Source organism: Wolffia australiana, chromosome 16, assembly GCF_029677425.1.
Source record: "Wolffia australiana isolate 7733 chromosome 16, ASM2967742v1".
Classification (NCBI taxonomy): domain Eukaryota; kingdom Viridiplantae; phylum Streptophyta; class Magnoliopsida; order Alismatales; family Araceae; genus Wolffia; species Wolffia australiana.
The window spans coordinates 10,042,338-10,054,476 of record NC_135850.1 but is presented as its reverse complement, the minus strand read 5'-3'; the positions used below and the strand labels follow the sequence as shown (position 1 = coordinate 10,054,476).

Genomic DNA, 12,139 nt, shown 5'->3' with positions numbered 1-12,139 from the left:
GAATCGATCCACACCAATTTCAGCTATTACCGTCCTTTTTGGGGAAGGCAAACGAAGAGCCCTATGACTTCTTAGAAAAATTTTATGAAGCATGTGATAGTTGCACTTACCCCAGAATTTCAAAGGAAGTTGTGAGAATGAAACTATTCCCTCATGCCCTTAAGGATAGAGCCAAGGATTGGTTTAGAACATTGGGAACAAATTTTGAATCATGGAATGATATGGAGAAGAGCTTCTTAAAAAGATATTATACAGTGGCTAGGACAAATTCTTTCAGAAGAGAAATTAGAAATTTTCAGCAGGGAAATGATACATTTAGCGAAGCATGGGAGAGATTGATGGGGCTCATTAGGAAGTGCCCCCACAATGGCATTCAAAAATGGGAGTTAGTGCAAATTTTCTATGAAGGCTTAAATGATGTGGAGAGGCAGAGTTGATATCTCGAGTGGAGGAGCAATAGCTGACATGTATGAAGATGAAGCTATGGCACTACTACAAAAAATGTCCGATAATTTAGCCTATCACCAAGATGCCTCCGATCATGTTAGGGTTACCCCTCGGAAAGGTGGACTGTTGGATGTTAGAGGGGTTGAACCCCAGATTACTATGGATAGAATTGAAAAACAGATAGGTGTAATGATGGGAAAAGCCATGGAAAAGATGAATGAAAAATAATCTCACTATGGCAAGGTCAGAATAGCGGAAGAGCACCCAACCAAATAAATCAATGTGAAATGTGCTCAAGTGATAGCCACACCGGAGAAGAATGCCCTATGATATCAGAAGTGAATGCTATAGGCAGGCAAGAAGGAGCAATGTCCAATGGGGAACTAGAGGAAACTTAGGAGGACAGGGATGGAACAACAACAACCGACCACCCCAACAACAGTTCCAATCCAAGGCGAACAATCCCCAACACCAACAACATTATCAACCTTACCAAATTTTTCAGATCCCACTAATGCGACTCTCACCAAGGTTATCGAGGAGCTGCAAGAAGACAAGAAGAGGATGCTCAAGCTTTTTGAAGAAATGGAGGAGAGGCATCGGAGGGAGATGGAGAAGCTCAATGGAGATCTGCCTTCACAGCGGTCAACAATTTGCGCACGGGGAGCACCGCAAGGTGCGTGTGAAGACCCTATGAAGATGGGCGCCAAATCAGGTAAACTCCTACTCAGGCCTGTATTAATCCTAGCAATTTACTTTATGTTGATGACATGTGTAGTGTAGTTAATGAGCATATTCATGACATGCATGCATTGACTGAACAACAAGAAATAGGAGAGCTGAGTGCTATATCAAAACTTAGGAGTGGGAAAGAGTTGGCTAATCCATTTGCAGCTATAGAGAAACGAAATGAAGTGGAGGATAAGTTAGAGGAAGTAGAAAAGGATGAGGATGAAGGGGTAGAGGAAAATCTGGAAAAGGAACCCAACCCCAAAACATATTGCCCACCTATCCCTTTCCTAGTGCCTTACAAGCGAAGAAAGAAAATCGAAAGACAGCCCACTTCTTGAGTATTTGAAAGAGGCTACGGTCGAAATTCCTGTTTTAGATGCGATCCAGTACATCCCTGATTATTCCAAATTTGTGAAAAACCTGTGTACACCTCCTAGGAAGCAAAAGAGGATTCAACTTTCTGAGAATATTAGTTCAATTTTTCTGCATGAATTACCTCAAAAGCGCAAGGATCCGGGAGCACCAGTGATCAAATGCGAAATTAGGGGGGAAGTATTCACCAAAGCTTTACTTGATTCAGGAGCAAGTGTGAATATCATGCCTAAGGCCCTACTTGAGACTTTTAAATTTGGTGAATTACAACCTGTAAATTTAGAATTGCAGTTAGCGGACGGATCAATTAGAAGACCGTGTGGACAGTTGGTGGATGTGGTGATGAAAGTAGAAAAGTGTTCATTTCCTGTCGATTTTATAGTAGTGGATGTAAAAATTTCAGGAAAAATTAGTCATGCACCGATTATTTTAGGACGGCCATTCCTAGCTACCGCAAGAGTGAACACAGATTGGAATGCAGGAAAAATCAAATTGCGCATGGGAAAAGAAGAGGTTGAGTTACCAATCTCTCAATTGATGAAGTATCCCAATAGTAGCCAGGAAGACATTTATACATGTTCCCTAGATGATGAAAATGATGAATGCCATGTTATAGGGAAAGTAATCTATGAGGTGATGGCGGTGAATGAGAGTGCCTATGAGGGGGAGAAGGACGACCATGGTGAAATGAAGGGTGAAAACATGAATAACTACAGATCTACGCCCACTGAAGAATTAGAATTGAAACCTCTTCCTTCTCACCTTAAATATGTTTTTTTAGGTCCAAGAAAGACATATCCAGTAATTATCTCTTCAACCCTCACTTTAGAGCAGGAAGTTAACCTATTAGATGTCTTACGACAGCATAAGAGCGCTATTGGATGGACCATAGACGACATCAAGGGAATTAGTCCTGATATCTGTCAGCATAGAATTTTTATCGAGGAAGGATCCAAACCATCAGTTCAGCATCAACGTAGATTAAATCCTTATCTTTACGATGTGGTGTCGAAGGAGATTACCAAATGGCTGAAAGCAGGATTCATTTACCCAATTTCAGATAGTAAGTGGGTGAGTCCAATTCATGTGGTACCTAAAAAAACAGGGATTACTGTCCAAAAGAATCAGGATGGAGAAGAGATCCAGACGAGGGTAGCATCGAGTTGGCGAGTATGCATAGATTACCGAAAGTTAAATCTAGCAACAAAAAAAGACCATTATCCTCTACCTTTCATTGATCAAATACTTGAAAAATTAGCTGGACAGAGTTTTTATTGTTTCTTGGATGGGTACTCAGGATATAATCAAATTAGCATTCATGAAAGTGACCAAGATAAAACTACGTTCACATGTCCTTTAGGAACATTTGCTTTTAGAAAAATGCCATTTGGACTTTGTAATGCACCAGCAACCTTTCAAAGGTGTATGAGTGCAATGTTTTTGATTTAATTGGTACATGTCTTGAAGTTTTCATGGATGACTTTTCCGTGTTTGGTGAATCTTTTGGGTCTTGTTTGTCTAACTTGGATAAAGTGTTACAGATTTGCGAAGAAAACAAGTTAGTGCTCAGTTGGGAGAAATCCCATTTTATGGTGGACAGGGGGATCGTCTTAGGTCATCATATCAGCAAGGAGGGGCTGGCTGTGGACAAGGCAAAGATCGAGATCATCAAGGAGCTTCCACTTCCATCGACCCTAAAGCAACTTAGGGGTTTTTTGGGCCATGCCGGCTTTTATCGTCGTTTTATTAAAGATTTTGCCAAAGTGGCTAAACCTCTCACTTTGCTTCTATCTAAAGACAAAGAACTTATTTTGAATGATGAATGCAATTTGGCTTTTAATTTGATTAAAGAAGCATTAGTTACGGCTCCCATCTTACAAGCTCCAAATTGGAGTGAACCCTTTGAGATTTTTTGTGATGCTTCAGATTATGCAGTGGGAGCTGTGTTGGGACAACGCAAAGACAAGAAACCGACAGCTATTTATTATGCAAGTAAGACTCTCGACGCTCAGGTAAATTACTCTACCACAGAGAAGGAATTACTTGCAATCGTCTTTGCTTTGGATAAATTTCGATCTTACCTAATAGGAGTAAGATTACAATCTTTTCAGATCATGCTGCACTTAGACATTTGTTAAGTAAGAAAGAGACAAAACCTAGATTAATGAGATGGATCCTACTTATGCAAGAATTCGATATTGAAATTAAAGACAGGCGGGGAGTGGATAATGGTGCGGCTGATCACCTCTCCCGCCTATCATTGCCAGCCCTAACTCCCATCACAGATTCTTTCCTGATGAGCATATTTTAGAAATTTCTACACGGAAATTGCCTTGGTATGCTCATATAGTAAACTACTTAGTAATCGGGCAATTGCCTCAAGGTTGGGATTATGATGAGAGAAAAAAGTTTTTTAAGGATATCAAATATTACTATTGGGATGAGCCTGAATTATTTAGATTAGGCGTCGATCAAATTTTTAGGAGATGTATACCGAGGATGAACAATGGAGAGTCTTGGAATCATGTCACTCATCCTTATCACGGAGGACACTACGCCTCCAAGATAACGGCACATAAGGTCCTACAATGTGGATTTTATTGGCCTCATCTTCATCGGGATGCATATGAATTCTGCAAGAGATGCATTCGATGTCAAGCGGTGGTCAATGTAAGTCGCAATGCCGCTATGCCTTTAAACCCTATCCTTGAAGTTGAGTTGTTTGATCTTTGGGGCATTGATTTCATGGGACCCTTTCCTCCTTCTTTGGGCTATGAATATATTTTGGTAGGTGTAGATTATGTCTCTAAGTGGGTAGAAGCCATACCAACACGAAAAAATGATCATAAAGAAGTTGTTAAATTTGTCAAGGATAATATTTTCTCTCGGTTTGGATGCCCATGAGCCATTATTAGCGATGGTGGAACTCATTTCAATAACAAAGTCTTTAAAGAGTTGTTAAAACGATATGGAGTTCATCATCGGCTTACCACTCCGTATCATCCTCAAGCCAATGGCCAAGTGGAAGTCTCCAATAGAGAAATAAAAAAAATCTTGAAGAAAATTATTAACCCTAATGGAAAGGATTGGTCGAGCAAATTGCCGGATGCGTTATGGGCATATCGGATGGCATATAAAACCCCGTTAGGAATGTCGCCATTCAGGTTGGTGTTTGGAAAAGCTTGTCATCTCCCTTTAGAAATCGAACATCGTGCTTTATGGGCTATCAAGAAACTTAACGTATTGTTAGATGATGCAGGTGACCATCGCTTATTGCAACTGCATGAGTTGGAGGAGTTGCGTAACGAAGCATACGAAAATTCACGCATCTACAAAGCCAAGATAAAAGCATTCCATGATCAACACATACACAGGAAGGTTTTTGCCCATGGCCAAAAAGTATGGTTATATAATTCTCGACTTAAACTGTTTCCAGGAAAGCTTAAATCAAGATGGGATGGACCTTATGTAGTATGTCAACATTTCGACAATGGGTCTGTTCTCGTTCGAGATCCAACACATGGAGCTGAATTCAAGGTCAATGGGCAGCGTTTGAAACCCTTCCTTGAACACGAGCCGCACCCCCCTAATGAAGACATTTCTTTAGAAGCGGCGACATCACCCTCTACTTAAGAGCATCAATAAGATTTATTTTCTTTTCATTACGTTTTAGGATTCATTTTTTATTTGCATTATTTTCTTTTACTATTATAGCTCCTCACTTTTGTTGCATCTCTTGTGGTAACTTTGACCAGGTTGCGGGAGTATGTAATTCAGCAAATCCGAGTTATCGCCAGGATCTCTTGTTCACAATGCTAAAGGGCCCCATATCCTCCATATCACTGTTTGCCCCTCTAACCTCAATTTTATTCTTCATGATTTTAGTAGCTTTGCATTGAGGACAATGCAGGTTTTAATGGGGGGGAGATAGTTCATTTTTAGGTGACAAACTATGGTTCATGCATTTAATTTTACAGAATTCTACATGAATTGAACCTGTTTTTTTTTATTAAACAATCTTTAGCATGCACAGTCATGAATTAATTTTCTTTCATCCAATGGTTTGGGAACAAGTGTGGAGAAGTTAGGCTCCTAGAGCGGATCAAGAACATGTTGAGGTGCAACACAAGTGATTTTGGGCGATGTGGATTCAATTTCAAATTGGGGAGGGTGTCTAGTAGGTGATTAGATGATGGAAAGTCAAGGGTAGAAGCTCTATGCTTCAAAGGGGAGTGACGAGTGAACTGAGAGCCCCCATTCCATCAACTCTAATAGCCGATCCCACTTATGCATTTCGTCTCCCCATTAGCCTACTTTCATTCCAAAATAGTGAGCAGCCATTCTCCGAGTCCTATGCACGGAATCCACCACTTCATTCACCTTATTGTTCCACACGCTTCACGCCATATCCATCACAACTTGACTCCACCACCTTGCTTCCGCTACCGAGGATATGCTTATCTCCCAAGTACGTCTATCTCACTTTCCACGGTATCACTACGATACTGCCTCTTTGTATCTTTTCTGTCAATAATTCGCTCTGCATCATCTAAATCTCGTTCTTCTATCTCTTCTCCATAGACCAATGTGATTGTTAAGACACTCATGCTGGTTGTGATAAAATATTTAAAAAACCATTCAAGTCATGGAAAGTGTTTCATTTGTTGTTATCCTCTTTTTTTGAAAAAAAAAAAAAAAAAAAAAAGAAAAAAAAAAAGAGTTCGAAAAAAAAAGAAAGAAATAAAGACAAGAGGAATGGGAAGAAGCCCAAGAGCCAGGACGAGTTCGACTTGCACCATTTCTGGCTTTGACTTTCAATCCAGGGCAAGATCGTCTTTATTCTCTATATCATCACATTGGTCTCATCTCTTCTATCTCCCTCACTTCCTCTAAAAATCTTGGGAGTAGGTTATCCAAGGTAGCACAACACCCGTTGGACCATAAATCTCTCATTGTTCATGCTCACCCTAATTCTTTCACAAAGTCTCATTCTCCCCCATCACAACTCTATCATGTACTCTTCTCGTTGTGTTCAATATTCTGTGCTCAACAGGAGGAGGAAATGGCTTCTTCTATTCTTAGGAAAGAGAAAAGGCTAATGGAGAGGCAAGTACTAGGTGGCCGTCACCCCGGGAGAGAGTGATCTTGCTCGCTAGAGATGTGAGACCAGCTGCACATGAGTGGAGAGAGTTTACCTGAGGAGTATAGCGTTATACCTAGAAACAAGTACACTCCCTTCTCATCCACTTAGGCATCCAAGCCAAGGAGAAAGAAACCCCACATTCCTGAAAAGGTCGGAGCTCAAAATGTCATTTAGTGTTTTAGTTCGGCTTGTGATTGATACACTTAACACTTCCCACACATGTTGTCTGACTTACAGGATGAAAGAGATGATAATTCAGCAAAGTACTTAGATGTTGCTAAGGGACTAGCAATGTCTAAGTAGGGGTATATGATAACACCCTAATTTAGGTCTTTATTTCATGTTATTAGCATGATTTATGCATTTAAAAGGCTTAAATTTGGGTTGTTATCATATATTTACACAAAAATAATGCTTCCAAGTAATTTCTGATTTTTCCTAATTTTCTGTTAATTATATGAATTTTTAAGGATTTATTGAAGCTCTAAATAATTATTTTTGGATGAAAATGGCACATTAAAAGTTTATTTCGACATTTATCAACATGGGAATTAATCAGGGAATTTTCTAGAATTTTCTAGAATTTTTTACAAATTTTTAGGAATTTTCTGGGATTTATTTCAAGAAGAAATGCATTTATTCTATGAAAAAAGGGCATATTTATAGGAGAAAAAATGTATTTATGCAATTTCTAGACTTTCGGGCCTTTTGCAACGTTTCGTTGCAAAAGACCCTGAAAACACCTCTCGGTCGCCACGGCAGGCGTAAAGATCCTATTTAAAATCATTCAGGGTTTTATTGCAATTTTTAATATATATTTTTAATGTTTTAGCAGAAATCGGAGGAGAGAGAGTGCGCCCGGGGCATATACGCAATTACTTTTGGCGGCGTCCAAAAGCAATTCCAGGCTTTTAAGGACTTTTCTGCAAAAGGAGGATTCAAAATGCGCCAGCCAATGAGAGAGCGACACGTCATTGCGTGTTTAAAAACGAAACTAATAAATAAATCAATTTTAAATCTAATGGATTAAATTGGTTTAAAATTGATTTATTAATAACTTTTGATCCTGAAGTCCGATTGAGATGATTTTTATGCATTTGTTTGTCTTGATCCCCTCTTTCTATCTTTACGGTTAGATCATTCAGATCTAGCCTACATTTATAGATAAATATTAAGTACTAAATGGGGGTAAAATTGTGATTTTTACCCTATAACCTAAGTATAAAAGCTGAATTTCGAGAGGGAGCTCAGTCTGGAGGGTGCTTCATCACAGCTGCAAGACAGAGAGGAGTCCCAGCCTGGATCAACAGTTTTGGTATTTTTTTCTTTCATTGTATTCAAACTTTTGTGCATTTTGAATGAAATAGGTTAAGTTGTTTGTTTCTTCATCTCCATTCTAGTCTGAACTCCTAAATCGCTTGGCTTGAGCGGCATGTACAAGCCCTGATTAGGATTGAGAGGCGAAATTGAGGAATTTTACCTGGGCAGTCAATTGCATTACAAAAGAAAATTATAAAAATTTAGTTTTAATTTTTAGAAGTCTCAATTTACCCCATTTTAGTTCTGAATTATCAATCTGAAAAATCAACCCAACTCATTTTAAGAACCCTCTTTCAACCTCTCTAAATGATTTCTTGGATCCTTTAATTAGGATCAAAGAAGGAAATTTAGAGCTCTTAATTCTTCTAATCTTCCCATCTCTCCTACCCCCCTCTCTAAATTCTCACCTAATTAGGGTGACTTGATCCTCATTGAAGATCAAATTCACTCTAATTAGGATCTAAAACACCAAAAATTAAATCAAATTGAAATTCCTACTTGCCTCCCTTGGACGACACTCATACTTATCACTATACATATTAAGTAGAGTTTTATAAATTTTATTGCATAAGCCAAAAATTCACAACGACAAGGGCTAAAAATTTGCGTAATTTTCACCCCTATTTTCGGCTTATCACACACCTCTGATTTCGACGCCAGAAGCATCACATGTAACCACGAAGACCTTCCCAAAGTGAGGTTGGCGAAGGACGGGTGCTTGAGTCATCATGAGCTTCACTCGTTGGAAAGCTCGATCTACTGCCTGTGTCCATGTGAATGACTCTACCTTAAGGCAGTCAGTGATGGGAGCCGTTACAGAACTAAAGTTCTGTATAAATCATTTGTAGAATGTGGTGAGCCTGATGAAACTCCATACATCATGGACATTAGCCAGCAGAGACCATGACATGATGGCTCGGACCTTCTCTGGGTTTGCAGTGCCACCCTGGGCTGATATGATAAATCCTAAGAAAGTAACTTCCAGGGTAACAAAGCTACATTTCTTCGGATGGCCATATAATTGTTCTCATGTGAGAACCATGCAGACCTGTCGAAGATGCTCGAGATGATCATCTCACGTGCGGCTATATATTAGAATGTTGTTGAAGTAGACAATGACAAACTTGTCGATGAACGCACAAAGTACTTCGCTCATAAGCCGCTAGAAGGTACTCGATGTGTTGGAGAGGCCGAAAGGCATGACGCTCCACTCATACAACCCGTCTTTTATCTTTAAGGTGGTCTTCCATTTGTCACCGGGACGAATCCGTACCTGATGGTACCAACTATGGAGATCTATCTTTGAGAAGATAGTGGATCTAGTCATCATGTCGAAGAGGTCCTGTATGCAGGGAATGGGGAAACAGTACTTGACCCTTATATTTTTGATGGATCGACTTTCGCAGCACATACGCCACGTTCCATCTTTCTTCGGGCCCAAAAGTGCGAGCATCGCACACAGACTGAGGCTCTCCTAGATTAGGCCTTTTGCGAGTAGGTCGTGGACCTGTCGTAGTAGTTCCTCGTACTTCTGTGGCTCCATTCAATAATGGGGCAGATTTGGCAGTGATCTCCAGGTACGAGATCAATCGCATGCTATATGTGATGCATCGGAGCTAGTTCACCAGATAGCTCATCGGGGAATACGTCACTAAACTCTGATATGAGGGACTCAACCTCGGGTGGTCGAGGAGCTACGGGTGTATCTAGGGAAGCGTCGAGAAAGACGGTGAGGCATACGGGCGTGTCATCGATCTTGCATCCCAAAACTCAAGTGAACAAGTTGCCACATACGACCACTAACCCTACTGGGTTGGTCAGGACCATCTTGTTTGCCAGCTTTATGGTATACGGGTACCATGTGACCTTCCATCCCTGGTATATGAACGAACACGTGTTTCTCCTTCCGATTAGAGTGACGTCATGGTCATATAGCCAAGGACAGCCTAAGATGATGCTTCCTACTTTCATAGGAAGTATGTCACAAAGGACGCTCTCATTGTAGGAGCTCACCTTCAACAGGATGCGGCATTGGCATTTCACCGGTAAGGAGGAAGCGTCTATCCATGACACGTCGTAGTGAGTCAGGTGGGGTATGGTTGCCAGCCCTAGTCGGGCGACCATGGCATCGGAGATGGCATTGATGCAACTTCCTCTATCTATGATCAACTTACATACCTTATCATTGATCTTGACATAGCCATGAAAGGAATCACGTCATCTGGTATTGTCATGGTACGTACTTCCTCCTCAGCTTCTAAGCCATCTCGGTCCATGACATGATGGGCCATCCTCATCGCTCAATGGCGACGCATTCGTTCTCCCAAAAGCTCTTGGCCTATGTGCCAAGTCTTGTCTTCGCATATTCGATTCACAAGTCATCATCCATGCGGTACCATAAAAAATAAGAGTTCATACTCGACTCTTAGTTGATGAACTCCTTCAGCTTCTTTGACCCTTCAAAGACGGCGACGTTGGCTCATACGCTATTTTAGATCCTAGCGCGATGCTCCTCTCATCAACGCTCGTAGTCGTCCAGGCGTCGCTCGGGTACTTGGTATCCTCCATATTGCGGTTCGGCGTGTCATTAAGGTGGAGTTGGGTAGCGTTCGTGGTCAACCCATCATTGTGGTTGACCATCATATGGGATGCGGTGATCAGGTATCATGCGCGACGTGTATCGAGGAACCTCATCGGGTTCATTGTATTGTTGATCATAAGGTCGGACATAGTTGTCTCGACGGGCCGGTAGGTCGGCCTCGTACCCATGGTGATAGTCATCTCATGGGTATCATACATCTTGGACACGGACATCCTGTGGGTCACGTGTAGGATATCGATAGGGTCATCGGTCATGATGCATCTCGTCCTGGCCACCTGTCCTCGAGGTACTCATCGTCTTCAACCGGCATCCACGGTCGCTCTAGGGGATGTGCAATCCTAGGTGGGTTGCAGGCTCATTCTGGCACCACGGGCTTGGGCACGCGATCGGTGACGGCTATCAGGGTGCAAATGGATGCTCCGTGCTCTTCGTTCGCCTCCTTCCGGTGTCGATACAACTTCTGCATCCTCCCTTGTCCATGTCTTGCTCCTCAGCCACGTGCAGTGGGAGCCCGGGGTGTAGGCTCGTCCACACAATCTTTCCCATGGGGTGACGACTCATCGTCGCGTTATCCTCGAGGTCACTAGGGTAGGTAGCACCTAGTGACCATGAGGCACTATGGTGGGATCGAGCTCATCCATGGCGTCCACGAACATGTCCCCGTGGATCGAGTGATCCGTGGGCACCCTTATTGATGGGTACGGTTCATCCAGCCTCTGAAGGAGGTGGTGCTACGCCACCTTTGGGCATGATGGGACGGGGATCTAAGAGTCGTATAGGACTTAGTCTTTCGAGCAGTGATAATTTGTCTCATCGCGATGAAGGCGAACCTATAGAGTGCATCCTTCTACTTGATTGCGTCTCAACGACCATGGCCAATTCCTCGAGAGGACACCTAAATAGGTTTTTGAAAACGGAGGTATGCAGATGTTATGATGGAATGGTACTAAAATGATGTCAGACGTCATCAATGACTTTGTCCGACGGATAATTCACTAGAGTAAATGTAACTACGTGATGCGAAAAACCTAGGTGAAGTGTACATGCAGGGCCAACGAGTGGGAAGTTGCCGATTTCTGAGCTCCGCAGTGGGCGACCGATGACGATGACAGTGACCTTCTGACCCTCACCAAAGTGATGACGAAGACTACAACGCCGAACAGAATAATTCCCTAGGGGCTCGCATGTAACGGACGGGCTCAACCTGTACCTAGAAAGACGCTCAACTTTGTAGTTTGATAGATAAAGTTCTCCCACCTAATCTAACCCTAGCCCGGTGGAGTGCAGACAAAAATATACTAAAGGATGTAGTATAATTGGCAAGCAAGGGGAACGATGTACCTTGTCGGTAATGGCGTTCTTCATCAGCATCTTTGTAGGGGCCGGTGTGGACAGGATGGTGGAGGTATGTCGCAGGCAAGCACGACGTGCTCAACAGGGCAGCCATGGCGCGGCGCTTGAGTAGTAGCTAGAGAAGTCTAGTGATGATGAGTAGTCGTTCAAGGCAGAGTGAAGGTAGCGCC

At 42.1% G+C, this 12,139-nt stretch overlaps 1 non-coding gene across 1 annotated transcript; it reads right to left on the bottom strand.

Moving 5' to 3' along the window:
• Positions 1 to 267: 267 nt before the first annotated feature.
• On the bottom strand, positions 268 to 373 carry LOC144714096 (small nucleolar RNA R71). Its single transcript, XR_013584250.1, has one exon. It is a non-coding gene; the product is annotated as a small nucleolar RNA R71 (small nucleolar RNA).
• Between the last annotated feature and the right edge of the window lie 11,766 nt (positions 374 to 12,139).